The sequence below is a fragment of the Amblyomma americanum genome, chromosome 6 (genome assembly GCF_052857255.1).
Source record: "Amblyomma americanum isolate KBUSLIRL-KWMA chromosome 6, ASM5285725v1, whole genome shotgun sequence".
NCBI lineage: Eukaryota > Metazoa > Arthropoda > Arachnida > Ixodida > Ixodidae > Amblyomma > Amblyomma americanum.
In genome coordinates, this window is record NC_135502.1 from 146823610 (window position 1) to 146850925 (window position 27316).

A 27316-nucleotide genomic window follows, 5' to 3' on the forward strand; every position below is an offset into this window, starting at 1 on the left:
GGACAGATACATTAGCTGTTGTATGTTTTTTTACAACGGACTGGCGACAAGGATGCGTTCATGTATAAGAGCTTTACAAGCCGTTTCGGCAGATGCGCCAACTGCTTCTTTCTTCAGCGTCGTAAGCAAAAAAAAATTGCGCACTCAAGAAGCAACTAATACCTGCGCTACATGACTGCAGGAAAAGTGAAAGGGGGAAAAAGGAAGGGGCAGCCAACGGTACAGTCGGAGACACCACTTCTCTCTACTGTCCTTCTCTCTCTCCTCCCTCTTACCCGCGCAACCGGTCGTCTGCGCAGCTCTTGAAAATAATGCCAATTTGTCTCTAAATATGTATCCGCTCACATCTTTCTTCGCGCATCACGCTGTCGCCCTTCCCGTTCTAAATCTATTTAATGCAGCAAATCGTGTCCCTTGTTGTCACAGCCTTTGTGGGAGGAACGCTGTGAAAGAGTTGTCCGAAGAGTAGCGTGAAATTGGTTGAAGGAGATTCCCAATTCTTGCTCAGTTAATTTAAAATCACCGACAGCAGCGCTGGCATCGATTTGAGTATGCGGTCGAGGGCGGTTCGGGTTTCGATCCCCAGTGCCGCTGTGTACCCACCGGTTTCCAATTTTTACGATTTTTTTTTCGGGGTGTGCTGCTTAGTTTCTTTGAGGTGAAGTTTTTCGAAAATAGTCTATACATAACCTTTTGTATAATAAACCACTGTTCTATGGCACTGTTCGGTGCAAAGCTGCTGTTGCACCACTAAACTATGACGCTGTTCGGTGCAAAGCTGCTGTTGCACCACTAAACTAATCAACAAAGAAAACGTTCCTAAGAAATTGATATCGAAAATCGAAAAGGACGCAAGAAAAACGATTCTACGCCTATGCTAAGGACACGCTAGGAGCAAAAACGCGTATGCAATTCGTACGTAAAGGCCGTCAGCGAAACCTTGGCCAGTACTCTCAGAAAGGAAGGGGTGAAAACTGCACTCAAGCCGGATACTATTATCGGACGACGCCTGCTTTACCATCCAAAAGATCCGTAGTTCTAAAGAAAATGTACAAGCCGTGGCACGGAAAACCCCCTGCTTGGAGTGCTTGGCGTCGGAGGTGGTGGAGACCAACAATATGACGGAATGGTTGAAGCGCCACAAACCTTACGTCGGACAAATGAACAGGGAGCGAAGCGCAGTGGCCGAGCACGTCCTGGCTTGTGACCATGAGATTGAATTCGACAGAACCATTGGGCTAGGGACTGAGACAAACTGCGCACAAGTCTTCTACTTGAGTCATGACGCAGGAGAACGTTAATGGTTCTCTCAGAATCGTTCCCTCTTCTTATACCCACGGTTTGCGTTCCGTAACCCTGCGGTCGACTATATGTGGGCTTCAGAAAGCTTCTTTAACTCGCCAGCAGTCACACCTTAAAGAAAGAAGTAGTAGTAATGATTGACTGACAAAAATACAAAAACAATGCACCAGTGCTGCAGCTGGTGGAATTAACGTCACACTACAAAATGGAAGCACCAGTGCTGCAGCTGGTGGAATGAAAGCCACAGGCAGAGAAGCGAGAGAAAAGACGGGGAAGTTTTGTACACTAATTACAAAGTACAAAAAGTAACAAGGTCGCGCCACTCGCGAGCTAATGCCAAGTCACTTCTGTACACATTTACAAAGGGTGTAAATTCACTGCATAATCAAGGCCGTATGCACGTAGTATCCCATCGCTAATGAATCGCGCGAGCAGCACATTGCGCAAGTGACCAGGGTATAGCGCCCTCGGCACAGCTGCTGCCTTGTAGAGGAAACAGATCCAGTTTTGGAGTGCCGTGTTATTCTGCAGGAAGTTATTTTGTTGGCATTCATTTCTCACTTAAATTGAAACCATAATCAAGAACATTTAGCTATGATTTTGCTCTGGATTGCCGCTTTGTGTAAAGGCGTTGTTTCCTTCCAAGCAAATGGCAAACTTGTCAGAATAGTTCACAAAATGCCGTTCTATGAATCCTTCTTTATCGCTTCGTAGTCTACATAGACCGTTAACATGACTGCGCAAATTAGCAGCGATTACGGCAATGGTACAGCCCTTAGCGACCGCGAAAGATCGAATCATCGGAGGCACTTTACCAAATTAGAAGAAATGTTGTTAATAACAGTACTACGAATTGTTACACACGAAAAACTGCGAAATGCACACAGTGACTTAGTGCAACTATCAAGAAACGCAGCACCAGGATTCTGCCCTGAATTCTGGAATACTTGTATAGGCTGTGGCGTATACCCCGAAGGATACGCACCCAAATTTGCTGTTGAAAACAGGCCTATACCCCATAGTATGGGCATGCCAAACAACCCAGGGCTATGCAATACAGATAATCTGTCGACTGAGCAGTGGAGCAAGTGCTGTCCAGCACGAGTCGATATGTGCAGGTGATGCCCACCGAGAGCCAAGGCTGCAGCTCAACCCAATGGGCTACTCAAAGAGGAGTGTTCCTGCGTTTCCTTTTGGGCTCACAAAAGTGTGTTCATCATCATTAATATGTTCTTGAATAAGACTTCCGCTCTCACTGCGTTACTGTAAACCGGTTTGGAGCACCGGCACGTCGCCGCCAGAGACCTTGCAAAATCGCTCCCGTGGGTAGCGCTATTTTTCGTTTCAAGAGAACAGCAACGACAATGCAAGACCGTTTTTGCCAGTCTTATTGAAACAAAACGATTTCCATTATGTTCTGTCGTTATACCCCTTTTATCCATTATTTCAGATTTCTCTTTTCTAAAATTCCTATTTATGTCTTTCTTTTCTTTTGTTCTAAACCGCTCGTAACTTTAAGCTTGTTAGGCCCCATTACCACCGTCAACCATCTCTGTCAAGGAAACTAAGGTGCTCAGATTTCGCATAACGCCTCATTTCTGCCGTCTGAAATTTGCAAAACCGGTAGTCACCGCCTGGTAATGGTCAATCTCCCTCGTGGATATGCGCCATTTATATGAGGACAACAGCAAACGTAAAGCCAGCAATCAGGGCAGAGGAAGACGAAGTGAAAGAACTAGATGGTGCTCGTGGAGGAATGAGCGTGCTCCGAAAGAGAAGAACGAGGTGGAGTAGAAACAACGAGGAGGAAGGCTGACGTGCCCTAGCTGGCTGCTGCTGTTCTTTGCTTCTTCTGGTAGTTCCGGCTTGTTCACCATTGGTGAGGCCGTTCTACGTTAAGGGGTCTTGGCCACATCTTAGTTGAAGACGCAGTTCATGTGAACCTCAGTGAGCGTTTTGTTGAGAGCTGTCTTTGACCTTCCCAGGTGGAGGGTTGGCAGCTTGGTTTGCCAGCTTGCCAGCCCTAAGCCTGCCGCTTGAGTCCTTCCAAAAAATGGCATTGATGCAATTCCTGTGGCTCTCGTCCCAGTCGGTAAGTGCGAGATCAAAAAGAAAACCTTTAAACTAATTCACACGAGCTAAGTTGTTTGACAGCCCGCTATCTGCAGATCTCTTAATTGCGTCCATTTGGCCGTAGAGGCATATCTGCAAGCCCTCAGACATCGCTTGTGTAGCAGACTTGCTTCAGTGCAAAATTTTCAGCTTTCTGTTCCAGACCAGAACGCTATCTCTTTGCCTCTGAAGTTTTATCGTTTTTTTCCACAATCCGGGAGGCGCCGCTCCCTCTTCGTGACGGCCATGGAAGTGGAGGACGTCAGGCCTCCTCTGGAACCCGGTGGGTCGGCGGCAGCCGCCCAGAGGAAGCGCTTCCACCAATCGAGCGAGGCAAGCAGACAGGCCACCGTGCTGCACTTAGCCACAAGCGAGGACTCTTCGGCGGACGACGGGTTCGTCCCAGTGATGAGCAAGAAAGCCAAGAGAAGACTTCGTAAGAGAGAGGACTCATCCTCATCAAGCACATCTACCGTCATCACGACGCGTGGTGCATCGGCGCATAGAGTCCTTTTTTACGCCTGAATCGCCCACCGACAACCTCAACCTGCTTAACAGACAGGCTACGTCGGTGTTCCTCGAGGCTCGCGTCCCGGGGGTGATCAAGGACGTCAGGATCAACAGCCGAAGGAACCTCCTTGCCATCGATGTAACGGAGCGGAGCGCCTTGGAAAGTCTAGCCACCATCAAGAAGATCGAGACATCCCCGTCCGCTCTCTTGTTCTTGAAGACAATGGCACAACCGCTGTGGTCATTTACGACATCGATGCGAAGATCCTTGAATCCGACCTGCCGATACTTATTAAACCAGCGACGAACAGCCTCGAAATAACCAAGCTTCAGCGCCTCGGCAAGTCAAGGTGCGTCAAGCTTACTTTTAAGGGCGACTGTATTCCAACGCACGTGTAGTTTGGCTACTTTCGACATGCAGTTCGCCCATTCGTCCCGAAGCCACTTCACTGTCGGAAGTGCATGAAAATTGGGCATGTAAGTGGTGTTTGTAATAACACCAAAGCGTGCCCGCTCTGCTCTGAAGCACATAGCGGTGACAGTTGCCGCGCTACTGTCTTGAAGTGCGTTAACTGCCGTGGCTGTCATGACGTTCCTTCGCAAGTCTGTCCCCGCCTGAAGAAAGAACGGGCGGTGTTGAAGCAAATGGTGCGAGACCATTCAACGCACAGAGAGGCCGCAGCTACGGTGCGTCGGCGTCGTTCGCGTCGTCGACGATCTGCTAGACGAAAGGCTGACAGCGGCAGGGAAGCCCCCATCGCTCCTGCTACTTGTCCTCTCCCTCCACCGACACCGAGTAATGCAAGCCCGGTGACTGGTGAAGCCGGAACGAGTGCTTCAGAGGTGACATGGCCACCATAGCCGAAGCCACGCTCGACCTTGGTGTCTGAGCAGGCACCACACCTCCACTGTCCCACGCCTACAGCTGAGCGAGCCCAAGGCAGAGATCCAGCCCTAGGTGAGAAACTGCAGGTCTTCGCCATCTTGAGGTCCTTTATGAACGCCATGCATGTGATTCTGTCTATCTTTCACTCGCCAGCAGCACGGAATGCATTGCAGGTACCAGTTCTTCCAGCTTTCCAGTAGCAGAAACAATGGCTCTCCCAGCGTTACCATTTCAAAGCCAAGTCAGAGAAGCGTCAATTTTACAGTGGAATGCCCGCGGACTCAATTCCCGCATTACAGACATTCGCGAATACGCCTATAAACACAGATTTCCAATCCTTGTGATTTGTGAGCCCAATTTACAAAATCCCATCCGAATTTCTGGCTAAAAGCGTTTGCATCCTCCACGCACAGGGGAAATAGCAAGGTCACCCTCTACATTCGAAGGGAGCTTACTTACATGCACTATACGGTTCCCCCTCACGACCATAACCAGTACGTCTGTGTAACGGTGAAAAGGCGCACCCTGACGTTTACGCTTGTGGGCGCGTATTTATCTCCAACAACAAGGTTTGACACCGACAGACTGAGGGACTTGTTGGCTGCAACACCTGGGCCTTGCATCGTCACTGGTGACTTTAATGCGCATCACGCCATGTGGGGAGGAATCCGGATGAATTCGAAGGGAAGAAGTCTTGTCTGTTTCGCATGTCATCACGACCTACAGTGCCTTAACGACGGTTCTCCAACGTACATTCGAGGGCTGTCTTACAGCAGTTGTCTGGACTTGGCATTTGTGTCTCGGTGCCTTGCGAGACGCGTCCGGTGGTTTGTCGACGTGGAAACGCATAAATGTGACCACATCCCCACATATATCATTGTTTCTGGTCTCGCTGGATGCAGATCTGCCAAACGTTTGCAACGAATAGACTGGTCTATGTTTAAAACCTTTATAGTGGTGGTGGTAGTGGTTTTATTAAAAATAATAGTAAAAAAGAAGGAAAAGATTTTTGCTAGCCCCGGCATCTGCCATCGATACTGAAGCAGCTGAGCTGGGCCAGCGGAAATAAAGGATAAGGATAGCAGGCAGAATGGAGAAATGAAATGAAAGAGGTGAGGCGAGAGGAAGAGAGGAGGGGAGAAGTTATATGTACAAACTATTTACACAATGACGAAATGTATCCAGGCTGTGCGCGTGATTAGTTAATTTTAGAGGAATTAAATCACACACGCGCACAGCACTGTGTTGGTTACAACTTAAACCTTTATGGAAGACGCCTACAGAGAAGACATTACAACATGCATTGAAGAGCGCATCAAGGAGGCTATGAAACACGCGAGATGCTTCTTCACTCCAATTCCAAAGTTCACAGATTTCGATGTGGAGCTGCAGCGCCTCCAATCAGTTCGACGAAGAGCAGAGAGAAGATACAGGCGCACAACTTCGCTGCACGACTTAAGGGATGCAAGGCGCACACAAAAGCAAATTCAGCGATGAATTGAAATCTTGCAGGCTTACCGTTGGAAAGAATTCTGTGAATCACTGGATCCTTGAAAGCCTCTCTCACGCATCTGGAGTGTGGTGCGTGGTTTGCGAACATCTCCTCAGCAGCTCCAACCATTCAAGACTCTCGCACTTCACCAAGGACTTAGCGAAGCGGAGATGGGTGAAGATTTTTGCTCAAGAATAAAAAGTCACAGGAACCAATGCAGAACTATGAATTGCTGCGAAATGCCTAGATCTAGGGATTTACGAATGGGCCTTCTTTTCTCCATGGAAGAACTAGACGCCGCCATGGCCGGTTGCAGACGGTCTTCATCGCCGGGGCTCGAGGGAGTAACATACTCTGCACTTGCAAGTCTTGGTCGGGAAGCTCGACGTGTTCTTTTAGACCACTTCAACACATCATGGTGTGCGGGTACAGTTCCGGACGTGTGGAAATCAAGTCGTCTGGTTCCAGTCCTTAAACCTGGAAAATCGCCGCTTGACCTAGCATCGTACCGCCCAACCGCATTGGCTAGTTGCGTGGGCAAAATCATAGAAAGGATCGTGCTTACGTGAACTGACTGGTATCTGGAGCGCTGTCAAATATACCCAGATGTAATGCCCGGGTTTCGGCGGGAACGTTCTTCTATTGATAGCGTGATTGACCGGGTTTCATCAGTTCAACATCATAATCATCTGAAGCGCTTGACTGCGGCGTTGTTTCTGGATGTTAAAGGGGCGTATGATAACGTCACCCATCAAGCTATTTTGAACTCTCTGGAAGCTGCAGAACTGGGTGGTCGCATGTTCTGCTGGATACGCAGTTATCTATCCAACAGATCGCTACTTATGCACACTGAGGACGGACCAGCATCTTAACATTTCAGTTCCCGTGGGGTCCCTCAGGGTGGAGTACTCAGCCCAACGCTTCTCAATCTTGCGCTTGTCGGCGCTGTCGATGTACTGCCACAGTCGGCAAGAGTCTCAGTCTATGCAGACGATATTTGTATCTGGGCATCAGGAGTTACGCTTCCAGAAGTTCGAGCAAGGTATAAAAAGGAGGCAAGCATTCTTGCGGCCTACCTCCGCCTGTAAGGCCTGGAGATTTCTACAGAAAAATGTTCCGTTGTTGCCTTTACACGCAAGGACATGTTCATTACACCGTACACACGAATGGGTCAAGAATACCCTATGAAAGAAGCCATCGCTTCCTCGGAGTAATCATCGACCGTAATTTAACATAGAGCCCACATGCCTCGTACATGAAAAGGCGACTGACATTGATCGTTCACGTTCTATCCTTTCTCGGAGGGAAATCGTGTTGAGCATCAGTGCACTCGAAGCTCCAGCTGTACACCGCATTATTCATGGGATTCCTTCGTTACAGTATCCCTGCACTAGGAAACTTGAGGAAAACGAGCATACGGTGTCTGCAAAGTGTTCAGGCTCAAGCTCGGCAGACGTGCCAAGGACTCCCAAAATGCGCGTCTACAGCCGCAAGAGTACTCGTCACTCAGGAGAATCCAGTGACTGCCTTTGTCCCAATCGAAGCCTTGAGAGCGCATATTCGTCACCTCTCTCAGATTCCCACGGACCATCTTGCCAGTCTTCCTGCTAACCGGCCGAGTACATTGTCTGCGAAAATTATTGATGCTCATCGCGACTTCCTACCAACCCAATTTACACCAGCCTCTAGACCGTCTTCTCCATTATGGAGTCTGCACCAACCTTGTGTGCATCTTTCCATACCGGGCATCAAAAAGAAGGCTGATTTATCGACGGCAGCACTAAAACAGACAACTCTAGAATATTTGCATGGGAAACACGGACACCGACTGCACGTATACACCTATGGCTCAGTGACCCCTTCCCGTTCCTCGGGCTCCGTAGTCATCCCCGTAAGGACCATAGTTAGGAAAGTAAAAACATCACACCGGACTTCATCGACTGGTGCAGAACTCACTGCTATTAGTGTCGCCATTGAGCATATCAGTGAAGAAACACCCCAGCAATGGTCTGTTTTCACTGTTTCAAAGGCAGCCCTCCAAGCGTTACAATCTGCTCTCCGTCATGGGTCCCATGAACTTGTCACCGAACTCCGAGAGCACAACCACACAGCCATCAACAAAGGGCACGACATCGTTTACCAATGGCTGTCAGGACACATCGGCATCGCAGGCAACCACCACGCGGACGAGGCCGCGCGAACTGCTCACCAGGAGGGTGATTCCGTGTCCATCCCCATCTCGAGAGCCGACGCAGCGGATAGACTTAGACCACTGTCACGGGACACCACGTTTGCTGCGCGGAATTTCGGGCCAATTCTTGCATTCGCGTTTAATAACCTTGGACCCAGATCTGAAGCTTCGACTTCCATCCGGCCTACCACAACGTGAAGCAACTTTGTTGCCTGTGGCTTGGTGTAGCTTTCACCGAGCACTACTCCTTCTTAATAGGTATGGCTGACAGCCCTGCATGTGCCATCTGCAGGTGTGATGAGACAGTAGCCCACATTCTTTGTGAGTGCCCTGCCTACAGCGCCGAAAGACAGTCTCTTTGCCGTGCACTGGAGCATCTCGACCTGCGCCCACTGACGGAAGCGAAGATTCTCGCTGGCCGCGGTAGTCATCGGCGGTGAAGGCGTCCAAGGCACTGCTCCGCTTTTTGAAGACTTGTGGCCTGCACGATAGGCTGTGAGTTTACTGAACGATGTGACTTTACATAGTGACTTTAATTTCCTGCAACTGTCTTTTCTCCTTCATCTTTTTCTCCCCTCACTCCTTTCCTCCATTGCAGGGTAGCAAACCGGCTATTCGTCTGGTTAACCTCCCTGCTTTTCCTCCTCCTCCTCCTCCTCCTCCTCCATTCTCTAACAGCGTGTACGCGTCAAGGGTATTGTCCGTAGTGTCGACCCATCAACTTCCCCCATGAAATTCTAGAAGACGTTTAGGATGCAGGAGTTGGGGTGCTTTCAAACTATCGCTGCAGCAGAGAGGTAAACGTCTTGCATGTTGGTACTGAGCCTGTAACAAAATTTTTGCTAGGTCTTCCTGCCCTGATTAACTAAAATTTGGCCGATTGTATTCCGTGTGGACACTCTGCAACCTCGCCCTCTTCAATGCACCAACTGCTGGTGGTTCGGGCATAGCGGCAAAGCATGCAAGTCGGAGACCCCTGCCGTTTATGTGGAGAAAGCCATTCTGCTTATAACTCGCACCTCAGAGCCACCTCATTTTTGCCTCTGCAGCAACAATCACTCAGCTTATGATGTCGATTGCGGAAAACGCTGTGAGAAGCGTAGCTTTTCAGATATCATCAAAGAAAAGCGGCGATCAAGAGCCGAAGCTTACGCTCTTCTTACAAGACAAAATATTCATATGCCAGTAGTTTGTGCGCTTCTGTTGTGTACATTTAGCCCAATTTGACTCTCATTTGCGGCCACTGTAGAAGAAGCCCTTAATAATGTGTTTGAGCGAATGCTAAACACTTTTTCTGGGACATTGGCTCAGCTTGTTGCGCCATCAGCACCCGTTCTAGCAGCAACGCCTGCATCTGTAACAGCTTGTGCAGCTAGTGTTAGCCACTCAAACGCACTTCCTGGTGCTTCGCAGGTCCAATGTAACATCTCTGTTCCTAGCTGTGCATTTCACACCGACATCTGCACAACAGGTGTCAAAATGCCATGCCCCACGCAAAAGCGCCGTGCTTCGTCGTCACCGTGTATATCTAGTTCTTCCCAGTTGAAAGCCGAAAAAGTACCACCCAAACTTCTTCCCCGGTTGATATCCTGAAAGAGGCGGTTTCTGCCTCTTCAACTGGTCAATAATCATGCCAGGTATTATAGTGTTACAATGGAATTGCCGCTCCGTACTGTGTTTTCTTCCAGATCTGGCACTTCTTATTCACAACCGGAACCCTGATATCGTGCTTCTACAAGAAACATGGTTATCACTTTATAAATAATTTTCAATGAGAAGCTTTAGAGTCTTCAGATCAGATCGAAATGTTGGCAGTACAGTTGGGTTAGTAGCCACGGTGTCTAAAAATATATGGCATTAGGCATCCATCTCTACGAAAATTCTACCTGACTGTGAGATTTTAGCGATAAAAACTTCATTTCCGCATTGTGCCGATATTACAATTGCTAATGTGTATATTACTTTAGACGTGCACAGGACAGACTGTTTAGACAGCTTGACGACTGGCGCAAGCACAGTAGTCCTCGCAGGAGATTTTATTTCCATCATAGTGACGAGAAAAATTGTAATGGTTCCTGTAGCCCGCTTCTCTAGTCGTGGCTATCTGCAATTGCTTTATGCTGCTGCAATTCAAGAGAAATAACCTCGATGAGAGGGGTTGCTCGCTCAGCCATGCACTTAATATTATCAGCAGGCAGACCAGGCAGACCAAAAGTGACTGATTGGTCGACAGAGGATTCGGGTACATGTAGTGACCACTTTCTTATAACTCACTATCCGGCTATCTTCACTCAAAAATTGTGGTGCAACCCATAAATGTGTCAACCACAATATTTATGAACATTTATTGTCCGTCTCACTGGCCTCTACAGTTAGTACAAAATTTAATATCCGCCTCGCCTGCCTTTACAATTGATACAAGCCGAGATCACAGAGCTCAGAAGACTATTTCATTTTTTGTAAAATGCAGTAGACCACTCAATATTCACTTTTCCCGCAGCAGCCTCTAATGAACAACCATTTCTTGTTGGACAGAAGAATGTGAGAAGGCCTATCGTCACGGAAAAGCGGCCTGGATGAGGCCATCTTGCAACCAGAGTCCAGCGAATCGGTTAAATTACAAGTTCTCTGCATCTCTCAAAAGAACAATTGCAAACGCCAAGGAGGAGTAAAACCAAAATTTAAACAAAAATATTTCAAATCCTCGTAATCTGATGGCCCTGCAATTAATAATGGAATGTAACAAGAGTTCTACAGTCCCTCACCTCACTACCTCTACAATATTTTAACTACAAAACGCAACAAGAGCCCTGGAGCGTATTGCTCAGGGATTGGCGTTATGTTTCCAGACGTAGAGAAGCGTCCCTCTGTGCACAATCACACTCTCTTCGGATTATACCGAGATTGACACATCAGAGCTTCACTCATTCCTGGCCATGTGGCATCCTGCAGCTCCAGGACAAGATGGTGTCTCTGGTGGTATGATTATAATTTTAGCCCAGGATTTTGCGAGCGACCTCATAGATATTGTCAACACTTCGTTGTAAAATGCATGGATTCCAAGCGTTTGGAAGACAGCGAAAACTATTCTATCAATGAAAGATGCGGGAAAGGATATGTCTGAGATAATATTCGGCCAGTTGCGCTAACTACAAATTAAGTCAAATTAATAGAAAGAATAGTGCATAGTCGCCTCAAAAAACATGTTCATGACGTTAACGGTCTCAGCTAAGCCCAGATTGGCATTTGTCGCGGGTGCTCTATATGCCCGCGCATGTGGATCTAGAGGGTAGAATCCGGCTCTCGCTACTCAGAAGGGAAGTTTCAACTTTGGTGACTCTTGATGTAGCAAAGGCCTTTAACACTATAGAACATGCAATTTTATTTTACACACTTGTTCAGTTACATCCTCCAACCTACGCTAATGCGTGGATATCTGAACTTCTAAAGGACAGATACTTTTACTGCACAGAGGGAAAAGTTTGTTCTAATATATATAATCAATCAAGAGGTGTCCAGCAGGGATCGGTGCTATCACCGCTGCTTTTTAACATTTTGCCAGTGACATCCCCATTCGTCCTGATAGTTTCTATGTATGCAGATGACATAGCTTTTTTCCCCGCGGCCAGGGATATCAATTCCCTTTACCAGGTTATGCTGGGTTATCTGGATGTTCTTGAAGGATGGTTGCACCGTATTAATTTATCCCTGAATGTTAACAAATGCGGCATACTGGTATTTCCTCCAGACACGCCTTTGCACATTTCACTAGTTCATCGCACTAACAAGATTCCTCAAGTCGAATCCGTGAAGTATCTAGGTGTTACTTATCACCCAGCATTAGATGGAAGCCTTGATATGAAGGATAATGAGTTTAATGGAGAACGCGCTTTAGGCAGGCTGACACGAATCGCCAATAAAAAGTTTGAGATGCGTCGCCACACATTATTGTTACTATACAAAGTGTAAACAAGAACTATACTTGAATTTCCTTGCATTTCGTTCTCTGGTAGTGTAAACAACAAGATTAAACCCTTAATATTACTAGAAAGGCGCGCTCTACGTCTCTTCCTTGGCCTCCCAAAATCAGTTTCGAACGCACTTTTTTATCTGGAAGCCCGTGTCCCTGATCTAAACTCCCGCTTTCAAACACTCACGGTGCGAACTTTCCTCAGGTCGTTTGACCTGGTGAATGAAGTCAGCACTTCTATTCTTCTGTCTCAGCCGGCCTTATTCTTTTCTCATTATTGGCCACGGTATCAAATGCTACAAATTAGGTTAACGCAGAGCCTTTTAACGCCGATTTCTGCTTATCTCAGTTCTTTGCAGTGGGTTGATGACACACCAGCAGCAGCGGAATTTCATTTTGACCACATCTTCTCATATCATGCGAAACACATGCCCGCAAACATTTTAAACGGTCTTCTGTCTGATCAAATAGAGGAATACCCCCATCATACGGTGCTTTCAGCCGATGCATCCGTAAGCTGCCAAAAAGCTGCAGCTGGCATCTTTTCACAGTGTTTGGCATGGAGTTATGCTGTCTGCATACCGGATTATATTTCTATACTCTTTGCGGAATTTTTCGCTCTTCGGATGGTCCAGCACAAAATTTCATGTCCTTTGTCACATGCTATCATCTTCGCTGATCGGCAGTTTTAGACTCCCTTGAAACTTCACAAAAAGATTTTTTTGAGCCGTTTAATGTTATTTTTGTCCCATGCACTTTGAAGGAGGTCCATTTTGACTGGGTCCATGGCCAGACAGGTATTCATTCAAACAGTTGAGGACCTTGGAGGCTGATTACTTAGCAAGGTCTGCTCTTCACGGGTCAGTGACACATCCCGTCCCGAATTGAAGTCTGCTGGCGATTTCAAGGTTTCAGCGGATCAAACACATATCAGCCAGGTTACGCGATTCCCTACTAAATACCACCCATTATCAGCAATTAGCCTGTAATTCGAATGTCCGTTCGTGTAAAACCAGGCTGTGTGAGGTAACAATGACGCGGTAGTGGTGTCGGATTTCCAGTTTAAATTTATATCAATGCAGATGTGGGTGAGCACCGACAAGCATATGCGACTTATGCGGGGAAGTAAAGTCTGTAGACCATTTTTTTTCTCTACTGTCCAAAGTTCTCACTTCAGAGAAAGATTTACCTTCAGGTCCCTCTCTCCGAGTTAGGGGTCCCGTTATCTCTACCAGTGTTATTAGGCCTCTTTAGCATACCATGTGCCATGCTACCGTTACCGTCACCGGAGTACTGGGATCCCGCGCGCCGTCACTGCCCATGCACAGATCGCCAAGAGACCGCCAGATGGCACTGAAACCCGGCAGCTGCGCGCAAGCCTTCCGAATCGCGAGAAATCAGCGCATGCTAACTGCCGGTGGGCGGCATTCTGGTACTCCGGTCACGCTAACGGTTACACGGTACACGGTATGCTAAAGCTGACTAATATCGTTCGGTGCGAGCGCCAAATTTTTGCATTGGGTCCTATTTGGGGGATTTTTCATGATTAAATAATTGCAGCTGCTAGTTTGATTGGCTAAGCATTAAAATTCTTCGAGTTCTTGTTTTCTCACCAAAATTGCTGTTTGTTATTTTACTTTAACTATTGTTCTGTCGTTTTTCAACGACACATCCTTCAAAATTCATGCTTGACGCTGACAATTTTTCGTATTCGCCTATAGAAATTTCCCTGTTTATGCCACTAAACCCCCATATGGTTGCCAATCCCGCCATATGTGCATGTGCTATATATTAAGGGGAAGAAGAAGAAGAAGTAGTAAATTTCCGAAGGTGACTGCTTTGACAATAATTACGGCAGGGTGAAAACTGCTACAGTGGAATTGCCGTTCAGTTGCATCTTCTTTTCACGATTTAGAGAACCTTATCTCACAATTCGGCCCAGACATAATTTTACTCCAAGAAACTTGTCTTACTCCTATTAAGTCCTTCTCTCCCAAAATTGTCCGTGTATTCCGAGCCGATCGCTATTGCGGCCGAGGTTGTGGCTTGTTAAGATTAATTTCTTCTAATTTTTTTTTTTAATCTGGCGCATGTGTCACAACAAATCCGAAGACCTGACTTCGAATTGTTGGCTGTTGATATCTCAATTCCACAGTGTGCTAACTTTATCGTTGCTAATGCCTATTTTCATTCCGGGGTCCACAGTACAGATCATTTGAATGTTCGTTTGCGTTCTAACAAAAGAGCGGTGATTGCTGGTGATTTTAGTTCTCATCACGTATTTTGGGGTTTTCGTAAAGATGCATGCGGTCAGCTTGTTTGGTCATAGATGTCGGCAAGGAACGTGCGTTTCTGCAACAGTTCAGGAGTTGCATGCGTTCCGATTCTCGGTTTGTCATTGATTTAACATTGGCAGTGAATGGGGCGCAGGTTCCGATTCTCGGTCTGTCATTGATTTAACATTGGCAGTGAACGGGGTGCAGCTTTCTTCGTGGTCTATGGTAGAACATGGTACCTCCAGTGATCACTTTCCGATATCTTTCACCATACTAGCTTGTCTCCTCAGAGCGACTGCTCATCGACAAAAATTCGTCAGCCGTACATTTTTCAAAAAACTTATTGATTTCTTTTTTTCCTCCATTGCATCATCTCATAAACTGGATCGCACTGAGCAAGTTCTCTATTCCGTGTTAGGGGACTCTGAGCGTTCCTTGTTCGAGGTGCAATCTACAATCAAATACAAACAGCCTTCCCGGTGTTGGAATGATGAGTGTGTAAGATCATCGACTTAGAAAAGCTGCCTGGAAGATCCTCTCACATAACCAGTGCCTGCGGAATGTGAGAAATTGATAATTTTATGCGAATTCTTTTAAAAGGACCTTTAGGAAAAGGAGGAGTACATTGAGAAGTTTAACAGTTACCTATCAAGCTCAACTAATCGGAAAGCTTTCTGCAGGTTCATGGAACGCAACGACAATTCGCTGTCCTCTCACGTTACAGAGTCAGTGGTGTTACCACTCCAGGAAGCAAAACATCAACTTGACCAGATGCCGCAAGGTGTTCGTCACGCTTTCAAGCACGGTAGGCGGTTCCGTTCGTCCTACGCTCACCACACAGACTACATTGCGGTTACACCCTCAGAATTATTTTTCATAGTATCTGACCTCAAACGTGCACCTCCTGGATACGACGGGGTAGCTTTCGGTATCTGAAGTCTCTTGTTCAAGACTTTACCTTTGAAAAAAACTGCGGTGAAACGAAGACAACAGAAGGAAGAAAAAACAACACATACGAGCACTGCCAACTGTTTATTGGAAGAAAAGGTTTGGTTTGTGATGGTTTAACGTCTCAAAGTGACTCAGCTTTTGAGGGATGCCGGAGTGAAGAGCTCCGGAAATTTCGACCACCTGGCGTTTTTTAACGTGCACTGACATCGCACATAAACGGGCACATTTATAACCCTCACTCACCACGTGACACCATTCTATCACTGACAAGACAGTAACAAGTAATCGATAATTAACAACACCAAAAAAATCGCAGAACGGTTATCGACAATGCGTTAAAGCACTACCTTATACAAAGAATATACAAAGCACTGGCATATACAAAAAAGATAAATCATACAAATCTTACCAACTGCAGTCTCAGCCAATCTTGGCAAAAGCTGTGTCATGCATTCCACGCAAAAGCAGTCAACACCTTAAACGTAAAAGCAAAACAAAAATAAATAAAAAACGAAACAAAACATAATCACTTTACCTCTGCTGTATTGCATAATGTTAACGTGTCTCTTGAGACCGCTTGAATCCCTCCTTGATGAAAAATTACGAAAATGATATTAGTTCTCAAACATCTTAACAAGGGTAATGCAATCGATAAAATTCGGCCAATTTCCCTCTTGTCTGAGTAAAACTTATTGAACGCATTGTTCACAGCCATCTTACAGATTACGTTATGGCATTACAAGCCTTCAGTGCTTCACAGTTAGGGATTCCTAGTAGGTGCTCGCTCTAGTCTGTTAATTTTTATTTGGAAAGCAGAATTAGGGTTGCAGTGGAGAAGAAAGAGGTGGCGGCTTTAGTGGCATTGTATATTGCTAAAGCATATAACAGCGCAGAGCATTCAATACTCTTGATAAAGCATGACATAATTCGGCCTCCTTTTTGCATTCTTGAATGGGTTAAGGAATTACTAAACGATGGACGTTAGTTCTGTTCTGGCGGTTCTTTTACTTTCACAAACTTTTTTGCAACTATAGGCGTGCATCAAGGATTGGTGCTGCCACCATTACTTTTTAACATACTTATGCAGGACATACAGATTCAGGGTGAGATCAAAGTGAACGTGTATGCTGATGGCATAACCTCCGACGCTTCTGCTAGAGATATTCATTCAGACTGGACGCGTGCGTCAAGTATCGGTGCTGTCACCTTTAGTATTTAAAATACTTATGCAGGACATACCTATACAGGGTGCGATCAAAGTGTATGTGTATGCGGCAGACATAGCCTCTTAAGCTTCTGCTAGAGATTTTCATTCACTGTACCAGCTATTGGCAGCCTAGCTCAATGCCCTGGGAGTATTGCTGTGTAAGTTACATTTATTTCTCAACGTGAACGAACCTACCGTTCTCATTTTTCCACCAGCGTCTCCTCTTTATATCTGGCTACTGTATCGTGGCGCCCAAACTCCACAAGTTGTGTCCTTAAAATACCTAGGTGTAATCTGCGACCGTCATGTCGACTGGCGACCTCATATCAAAAGTATTGCGCTGAAAGATTAGCGAGCTCTCGGTCGTCTGAGGCAAAGTGCAATAAGAAATTCGGTAAACGCAGAGGCACCTTCTTATTTGTCTATAAGACTTACGTATGAAAAAGTTTGGACTTCAGTTGTTATCTGTTCTCCGGTTCTCCTAGGTACAAAATTCAATCTCTGGTACTTTTGGAGAGGCGCGCTCTACGGCTTGGTCTGGGTTTGCCAAAACCCGTGGCATATTGTGTCCTCTTTCTGGAAGCTCGCGTAAGTGCCGTACTCTCGCGAACAGCTTCTTACTGTGCGCACTTTCTTAGGTGGCTTGAGTCTATATAGCCTGGAGTGGCTCCACGATTTTTTTTTTTTTGACAAAGACTGCTGTGATTCTAGATAAACTTTGGCATCACTATACACTGCCTCAGTTTGTGTTTAAAGAGTACATGTATTCTAGAATTGCAGTCTCGCATGGGTCCCTGCAATGCGTTAGCCATATGCAGGCTGCACCAGCTGTTTGCTTCCACCGTACGCTGACGCTATATGCAAATAACTTTACTGGCAATGAGCAGTATCTGAGCCAGGTAGTTATATTTTCACAGATGCCTTTTAACATGTCGAAAAAACAGCCGTAGGTGTTTATTCTCACGCAATAGATTGGAGTTTTTCTATCAGGGTCCCTGCTTATACTCTAATTTTAGCTGCTGAATTTCTCGCTACTGGTTTGGCCCTTGACAATGTTTATCTGGTTTGGCCCTTGACAATGCAATATTTCTCATGTAATCATTCTCTCTAACAGCCTCTCAGCCTTGGGAGCGTTTCAAAGCTCATCGCTAAGTCTCTTGCACCAATCCCTAATCTACTTTGTCCCCTTTCATGTGCAAGAAGTGCGTTTTCAGTGCATTCCAGGGCACTGTAGCGTTACTTCATATTCGATGGTCGATTTCTTAGCAAAATTTGTCATTAACTGCTGTTCACCACGTCGTTCAAAACCTTACCCTGCTGACCACGTCCCGTCATGAACCTTTACAACTAGACCAGACCTTGAGCCTAGAGCCCATCCTTGCTACAACGGACCATGAACACTTACAGTTCCCATGGAACGTACAGTCTTTGCCAAAAGCAACGAGGTAGCATGCTTTGCTTCTCTTTCATATAGTACTGCCCTTATGGCTTTCCTAGAGATCAAGGAGGTCTTCGAATATGAGCACAAGCGATCTCCTTACCACATAGAGATTCAGAGCTAGAAGTCTGGCATAAGAGCTTCAATATACGACTGAGAAGCTAGCCGTGCCGCCTTGTTACTTTTGGCAAAGAGTGTGCGTTCATTAGCTTCAAGGCAATGTGAGGTTTATATGACGCTGCTTTGCTGCAAGATTCCTCGCCTCAATCTTTATTTATGTCGTTCTTGGTTCACGCCGTCGAATTTATGTGCATCATGCAGGGGCGCTGAATCGTTAAACCATGCGTCGTCTCCAGCCGGCGTTTTGCACGGCAGATAAATAGGTTTATGCAAGTTGTTCTGGCTCAATTAGGGCTGCCGTTTACTCTTCCCGTACTCCTCTCTTTCGATGCAACCGTCAAAGGGCATGCTCTTAAGCAGGTGTGCGAACTTCTTCGCAGGTATGTTATCGAAGCCGGCAGATGTTTGTGTTAACTGTTCGTCTCGTTCACTTTTCTGTCAAAAAATAATTTATTTATTATTGTACGTTTACAATTAATTTACTTATGATTATTCCTATGACATATTTTTTTCAACGCTCACCTCTATATTTCCTCGATTTTCATTCCAATTTGCTTAAGATCTCTAAAAATTCGTTATTTGTTTTCCCAGATTCTTCTATTTGTATTTATGAGCCGCTTGAAATAAACCTGGATGAATTATTCTTTTGTTTTGATCTGCACGAAACCCTAGCGTGTCCCCCACTGTGGATATGTGCCATCGCTTTATAGGCAACATGAAGAACAACAACGACTCAGCAGTTTTTTTGGCACTTTATGCCGTAAACAGGGAAGCGCCGCTCCCTTTTTGACACGGCGATTGCCGTGGAGGCCGCAGGGCCTCCTTTAGAACCCGGTGGTTCGGCAGCGGCCGCCCAGCGAAAGTGACTCAAGCAGCCATGACCCTGTGGTGTACTCTCCGCAGAGTGATGACTCCTTGACCGACGACGGCTTTGTACCGGTCGTTAGCAAGAAGTCCAAGCGCACACTGCGCAGACAAGCTGAGTCGTCCTCATCAGAGGACGACTTTCATCAGAGCGCGAAGTGCCCCGGCTCAAACTGTCTTGTTTTGTGCAACGGGAAACATCCCACAACCTAAACCTTATGAGCAGGCAAGCCACCTTTGTGTCTGGAAAGCCTCGTACCGGGGCGGGTCTGAGACGTAAGAACAAACCCTTATAAAATCGTGATTGCGATTGATTTCAAGCCGCGGTGAGCACTAGAAAGTTTGACCGCCATAACCAAACTTGACAACATAAGCGTACGCCAACTTATCCTCCAAGGCAGCGGCACAAGAGCTGGCGTAATTTATAACTTCGACATCACCATCTGCGACGCCGATTTTACTATGGTGATCAAACTGGTGGCCGACAGAATTTCAATGGTCCATGTCCAACGCCTCGGCAGGTCTAAGTGCATCAAGCTGACCTTCAAGGGTGACTTTGTACCATCATACGTGAAGGTTGGGCATTTTCGGCACCCAGTTCGACCTTTCGTACTGAAGGTGCATGAGGATCGGTCACGTGCGCGGCGTCTGAAACAGCCCCACCTTGTGGCCAATATGCTCCGAGCCAGACACTAGCGACATCTGGCGAGCGACTGGCTTGACGTGGGAAAACTGCCGTGGCCCTCACGACTCTTTCTCGAAAGACTGCCTCCGTCTTAATACTGAACGGGCGGTACTCAAGTAAATGGTGCTAGACCATTCTACGCACAGAAAGCCCGCTGCAAAAGTGCGTCGACGTCGTTCGCGTAGCCGAAGGTCTTCAAAGAAAGCAACCATCTTTGATAGGAAGGCCCCAAGCGTCACTGCAGCGAGTCCGCCTCTTCCAGCAACCGCACAAAGTCAAGGAAGCCCGGCGCCTAGTGACGCCGGCCCTACCGCTCCCGATGTTACTTGGCCACCACTACCGAAGCCTTGTACGCCTACTGCGTCAGCGACGATGGCGAGTCCGCGCTGTCCAAAGCTAACGACAGCTCCAGACAAAAGCCACGATCTGGGCTGTGGCCAAGATCTACAAATAATTGAATTGTTCACGCCCTTCATGAATGCCATGAGTGTTGTGCTGTCAAGCCTGCGCACTCCAGCAGAACGCAACGCACTGCAAGTACTGGACGCGCTACATGCAGCTCTTGTGCCTAAGCTGAACTGCAGCCGGAGGGTCGCAGTTCAGCTCAGCAGTAAAGAACCTCTACACGAATGACTGGGATTACTGACAGCCATTTGCGTTCGAGAGACCCGCGGTGTTGTGCTCTGGACCGCCTCAACCATCGCCTATAAACAAAGGACAAGATCCTCGGACCGTGACTGCAGCTGAGCAGTCGACTGCTCTGAAGGCCTTCTACACCATTCGCGAGAGCGACTGGCTTGAATTGCGAACTGTGGCTGTGCTCCTCACCGCTTCTTCCTTTCTCTTTTAAATCCCGTCACCCTCCTTCCCAGTGCAGGGCAGCCAACCGGAACACCAATCTGGTTAACATCCCTGCCTTCCTTCTTCCTCTTTACCTCTCGCTCTCTCCCTCTGCGTAATACAAACTGCGATCTGTAGAGCTCGTTTGCTGTGGAAAAGAAACAAAAGCCGAACAAAACACGCAGGCTAAAAACTGCCACGGCAGTGACGGATATTATTACCAAACTTAAATTATTCTTTATAAATTTCAAACGTCACATGGCGCCTCTCCTTCACATTTAAAGGTTCAGAAACACACATGCGCGAACAGCAAGCCACTTCTATAGGTTGTATAGATAGGAAACAAGGGTTTTGAAGCTCCGTGACAAGTCAACTATTTTGTTGTTTGTTAAAAACAACCCTAGTCCTAAATATAAATCTATACGAGCTTTTTGCTCTTTAGATTAAGATAAAGTGTCGCCCGTATTCCCAAATCATTTTGCTCGAAATCAGCCCTCAAGGGACATTTTCTTATGCGCAGCGCCTCGTTCGTTTTAAAAAAGCCCGTCAGCATCTTACGTCTTGCATATGATCATGCTCCAACTAGCCCAGTGTAAACCACTTCCGTCAGCACCAGCACCATCATCAGCCTGAATATGCCCCCTGCAGGGCAAAGGCCTTTCCCAGCATAGCTCGTTTTAAATATGCGAAAGTGCGGGAAACTCGACCGACACTAAGAAACCAAGCGATCGAACTCAAGAAAAGAGAACCATATGCATCAGAAAGCGCGACATTTGTAGGGGTTGCCCGCGTGTATTGCGTAAAATACAATGCGCCAAATCTTCAGTACGATCACCCGAGTAGCGAGCACGTGGCCATTTTCCAGCCTGTGAGGAAGTGAGGCAGTGAAACAGCCGGGAGAGCTTACATGCGCAAAAATTGCTGGCCGTTTCCATCCTGCTTTGCAGCTCCACTTTGTCGCAGAGCCATGCACGGCCGTTCGTTCGGGGATGTCGTGGTAGAGTTTAAGAAATGGCTGGTTGAACTCACCACAGCTACATCCGTTGTGCGGCTGCCACAGAGGAAAATCCGCCAGACTTGGTCTTCATGGCAGTCAAGAAAAATTTTTGAGGTTTGGCTTGGTTTGGTTTATGGGTGTTGGACGTCCCAAAGCAACTATGGCTATGAGAGACGCCGTAGAGAAGGCTTCGGAAATTTCGACCACCTCGGGTTCCTTAACCTGCACTGACTTCGCACAGTACATCAGCCTCTAGAATTTCGCCTCCATCGAAATTCAACCGCCGCGGATGGGATCGAGCCCACGTCTTTCGGGGCCAGCAGCCGAGTGCCATAACCACTCAGCCACCACGGCGGCTTCTTCGAAGTATATTGAAACAAACTAAATTTGGACTATTGGACTATTAATCTGAGACCTTTACAAGCGATGCACACTGGCCCTACCGGCAACTTGTTGCAGATATTCGAAGGTCCGCTGTAAGAATGGTTAAAGCGTACTGCAAAATATACAGCAGAAACTAGCCAACATGCACTCCTTTATTTGCACGAAGGCCCCTCTCCATGATGCAGGGAGACATTAAGAAACCCCAAAGAAAACTAGTTAGGCACACATAAAAGACCCATCTGTCACCTCCGTCGACGTGTTCATTTTAGTGCAGGTATTAGGCGTAACGCCTCCTTTATTCCAGGCGTATAAAGTGCGTTTCAAACGAGTGCGTCTCAAACGAGATAAGTGAAGTTCTAGCTTACATTGTTGACATGTCAATATCTTCAGGAATTTTTCCGGAGGCCTTAAAAACTGCGCGAGTGACACCAATCCACAAAGGCGGCGCAAAGAATATAGTCTCAAATTAACGACCAATATCTGTCTTAAATACATTCTCAAAGCTTTTTGAAAGTGTGATATTTGACAGGCTGTGGTCATTTTTCGTTAAAAACGATGTTATCTCAGACTGCCAATATGGCTTTCAAAAACATAGGTCGGTCGAACAAGCCCTTCTTAGTATTAAAGATAAAATATTTGCAAACATTGAAAAACAACACGTTAGACTCGGACTTAGACTTAAAAAGGCTTTCGACTCAATTGATCATAAAATGCTATTACAAAAATTAGAAATCTACGGGATACGTGGCATTGCTGGTGATTTAATAATAAGTTATTTAACGAATCGACGCCACTTTGTTCAGATAAACTCTATTTCTTCTGACATTTTGCCTTCAACAAAAGGTGTACCTCAGGGCTCATAACTGGGCCCACAATTGTTGCTTATATACGTAAATGACATTGTAAGAATACCTGACTCACCAGACATAGCAATGTATGCCGATGATACCAATGTATTTTTTACATCCAATGACATTTCCGAACTTGCTTTCAGCGCAAATGCTTATCTAAATCGTCTGTCAAAATGGCTGAGCAAAAACAGCCTAGAACTGAATACAGCAAAAGCAACATATATTATATTCAGGCCTCTTAACAAAAACATGCATAGTGACATTAACTTATATTTTAATGACACGAATATTACCCGCGTTAAGGAACAAAAATTCTTATGTGCATGGTTTGATGAACATTTATCTTGGAATTCACATATAAGCAGGTAATGGAATGATCTTTCTAAATCCATATGTATTATTAAAAGAATAGTCCACCTAATTCCTCTCTGGCTCATACAGCAGTTATACAATGCCCTTTTTTATACAAAACTCTGCTATGGGATCTTAGTATGAGGAACGACAACGAACTACAACAAGCTAATTCTTTAAAAAAGAAAACGCATTCTTCGTATATACAACAATTACAATGGTCGTTATGCAGATCATGCTACCGCTACATTATTCCAGCGTTATTCACTTCTTCGCGCAGACAAAATTTATTATAAGAAGCTTCTGCTTACAGTACACAAGCAGAAATTATTCTCTAAAACATTCAATACAGATACATCTCGGCACCTTCCACGGCGAAAAACATCCGACACAAACCGAAAACAAGAACAAATTATGGAAATCAAACATTTTTATATCACTCAACTGAAATATTCAACAAGGTTGAGGAACTGTTAGACTTTAGAGCTCCATTGGCTACTTCCAAAAAGAGTTAACCGCATTGCTACTAGCCGATGTTGTTTCCTTTTATTGACCAATGTCATTCCGTTCCATTTCTGTTTGTTTGTATGTACGTACACCTGTTCATAAAATGAGTATATACAGTGCAGTTGTGCTATGTGTACATTGTGGCTGTTTAGTGCGTATTACAAGTGTAATATGTTTGTACTTGCGTAAATTCTGCACTTTTGCCTTTTATATGAATTTGCTTCTCTTATCACTGCTGTCGAAACTGTTTACTGTAGGGGGCTGGGACCTTTCGTCAGGTCATTGATACCTTTAGTCTCAGCCTCCACTCGCTATGACGAGGAAATAGAGTTCATTCATTCATTATCAAAAATTTCTCAGCGACAACAAGAAATCCATTCCTTGAGATTACGCACGGAGCACACTGTCCTTAAACACAGCCGTGGCTTTTCTGCGACACTACTGTCGACCGGTAGACAACATTCATTGCACGGAGAGAACGAATGATAAACAACACGGAAAAACACACGCCTTCCTCCAGTAGGAGAGCTGTGCAACGCTTTCAAATTTTTAACACACCTTCGTATCGTTTATTCGTCAAGCCGCCCGACCAACGTCACATGAAAAAATTATCTGCTGACACGGCGTCTCCACACCTTTTCTACTAGCGAACATTGAACTAGTTCTATGGAGAACCCGTCATAAGGTAACCTATTTCCACATAACCATAACGGGAGAAGGCCAAGAATGACCTGTTCCACGTAGTGAATTGATGCTTTCTAATCAGGTTCCAATAAGCGAGGCGAAAGGAAGGCTTTAATCTCGGTCTTCCCAACAAATTTCCAAAGAAGCGTTCTGCACTCCAAGATACGGTACTTTATCAAAAATAGGGAACGAGCTGGCGTACTAGGTTTAGCAGCATATCTGCCTTCTTACGCCGATAGTGCCAGAGAATTGATCTACCTGCGCGCTAACTGTGCGGGCGAATGCAGTTGCAGAATGGTTACATTTTCCTTCCTTGTGAACAGCAGCAGAAGCTCCATTCGCCTGTGTGCTGGGTCTCTTGTGAAACACTAGCCCCTCTTAATCTGCTGAATGAAAAATATATTGTTCTCCTTTGAACTGCAGGAATAAAATAATATATTTCAGCAATGGTTCTCAATATGAGCCATTCAGGATTGGCATGCACCTGCGGACGTACGTTTCAGAATAGCTTACCACCTAACTTACGAAGCCTCTGAGGAAAGAGCAGAGGTCCATCGCTAGGGGAAAACATTATGGGGTCTTCCAGGGTACCATTTCATTTTTGGTACATATGTTTGAAAAGAGTGGCCTTGTGAGGAAAAAGAATGGTATTTCTCTAGTACATACAAGTCTATCTAGTGTATCTAGTGTACACCAGATATACATCCTCATCTATTCCCCGCTCGGAACATTTCTTAGGTGATAGCACTAACACCCCTGCTGATAGATTTCGCTACCGTATGACGCCATCACAACCTGCCCACCGTATTTTGAGAAAACTGCCCATCGTGACAGGTGGCAGGTGAATTAATGATCAGTCGCGAGAGGTTGCTCGGGAAAAGGAGCCTGGGTTTCACAAACTCCACCGGTGGCATCTGCCGTCGCAGGGTAGCGGCACATCCCTTAGCCGCTGCACTTAGACGCCGAGATGGGTGAGTTCTCATCGTCCTCGGCTGCTGACGTTACATACATGAGGAGGTTCCTGGACGTGGAGGTCGCGTTTCGTTGAAACCGAAATGCTGGGGCGCATTGACTGCGCTTTGTCAGGGCACGTTAAAGAGCCGCAGGTGGTAGGTTATCTCTGAGCCCTCCACTATGGCTCCCTCATAGCCTGAGTCGCATGGGGACGGTTAAACCCATAAATAATTACCCTAAACAGCGGAACCACTGCGCGAGGATAGCTACAACGACACCCAGAGATCAATGGATGCAAAGTAGAAAAAGACGAATTCAGCATACATTGGCATTAACCCATTATAGCTATCGCGTCATACGCTCAAGGCTGAGTATAACTGTTCGCTCCAGTGTTAAGTGTGCTAGCGCTGAAACATACACTCACCGATTTTGCCGCTGTCTGTCCGGATAAAGTATTATAATGCACTTTATGGCTGCGAATGGGTTTTTAACCTGTGGCAAAGCCAAAAGATCAGCTTCGCTGGCCACTGCATCCGAACACTACGCCATCGCTACAGGCGATCATTCTGTGTGTTTAAATGCCAGACTTTCGCGCTGTGCTTTGGATGCCGTAGTCTTCACCAACTTACTTGCGTGTTCATGGATCATAACATTGAACACGAAGTGAAACTTAAATCGAATTTGACCTCACCACGAAAAATCGTCCCTCACTTTTTCTAACGTTTCGCAACAAGAGCATAGCTACTATTGCAAAGGGTGTGGCCGAACCATGTCTTCCAAGACGTCCAGCGATTTTTGGAAAATGAATATCTTATGAGACAAGCGTCTGCTCCATCAAAGGGCGTTCGTAGTGCTCATAAGTTCGAACAATAGTGTCGAAATGATTGTAAGAGATGTTAGCTGGAACTTAAGGTGAACCAAGAAATTCTATGTGGAACTGTGATTAAAAGTGCGCACTTATGCAGCAAGCTTTGTTAAGACTGAAGTTGAGTTTCCCCTTCCGGTGGCGATGAGAGGAAACTACTTGATGATGAAATCGGGGTTTCTTGATGACCCGGTGGTTCTACTCGCAAACATTCACATTACTCAAGGAAAGGAGAAGGTTAACTATTTATTTACACATAGGTGAAAAAACGAGAAGAAACAAAGCAAGGAGAAAACTATTTACATGACTAAATCGTGGATCAGACGAATTCAACCCCCGCTCAACCCAGAGCGCTTGGCTTTAAACCCTCTGTCTCCGCCCTTAGCGGGGACAGCAACCAATAAGATAACAAACGAACCATCTCGCCAATCAGTGGTCAGGGAAAGGAAAATAAGGATTTCCGCCAACTAATCACAGATTGGGGAAAGAGTGCTGATTAAACATTTGGGAAAGGAGAGGTTGCAATCAAATAGACAAACAGCACAAACGCGACCACCCTCTCCCACGGCACCCACGGCCCAGCCGTTACCACTTTCTTTCGCACACGCGACAAAACGATCCCTAAAGTGTTTACTGAATACACCGCACGAGACGAACACAGTCGTTACGGGAATAGTGGGTTTCCGGTCACTCGGCTAATACTCAGCCGTATCTCGTGCGCCGCCGAAACCTCGTCAGCCCCTTAACAACCACATGTCGACAGCTGTACATCGTTAGCGTTTTTCCCGGCGGGTCATCCCCGTGACGGCGCGGCGTAAACGAGGACGTCCGCTGCACGAAGGGGAGGCAGGGACGGGACGGGCTCCTTTGTTGGGGACT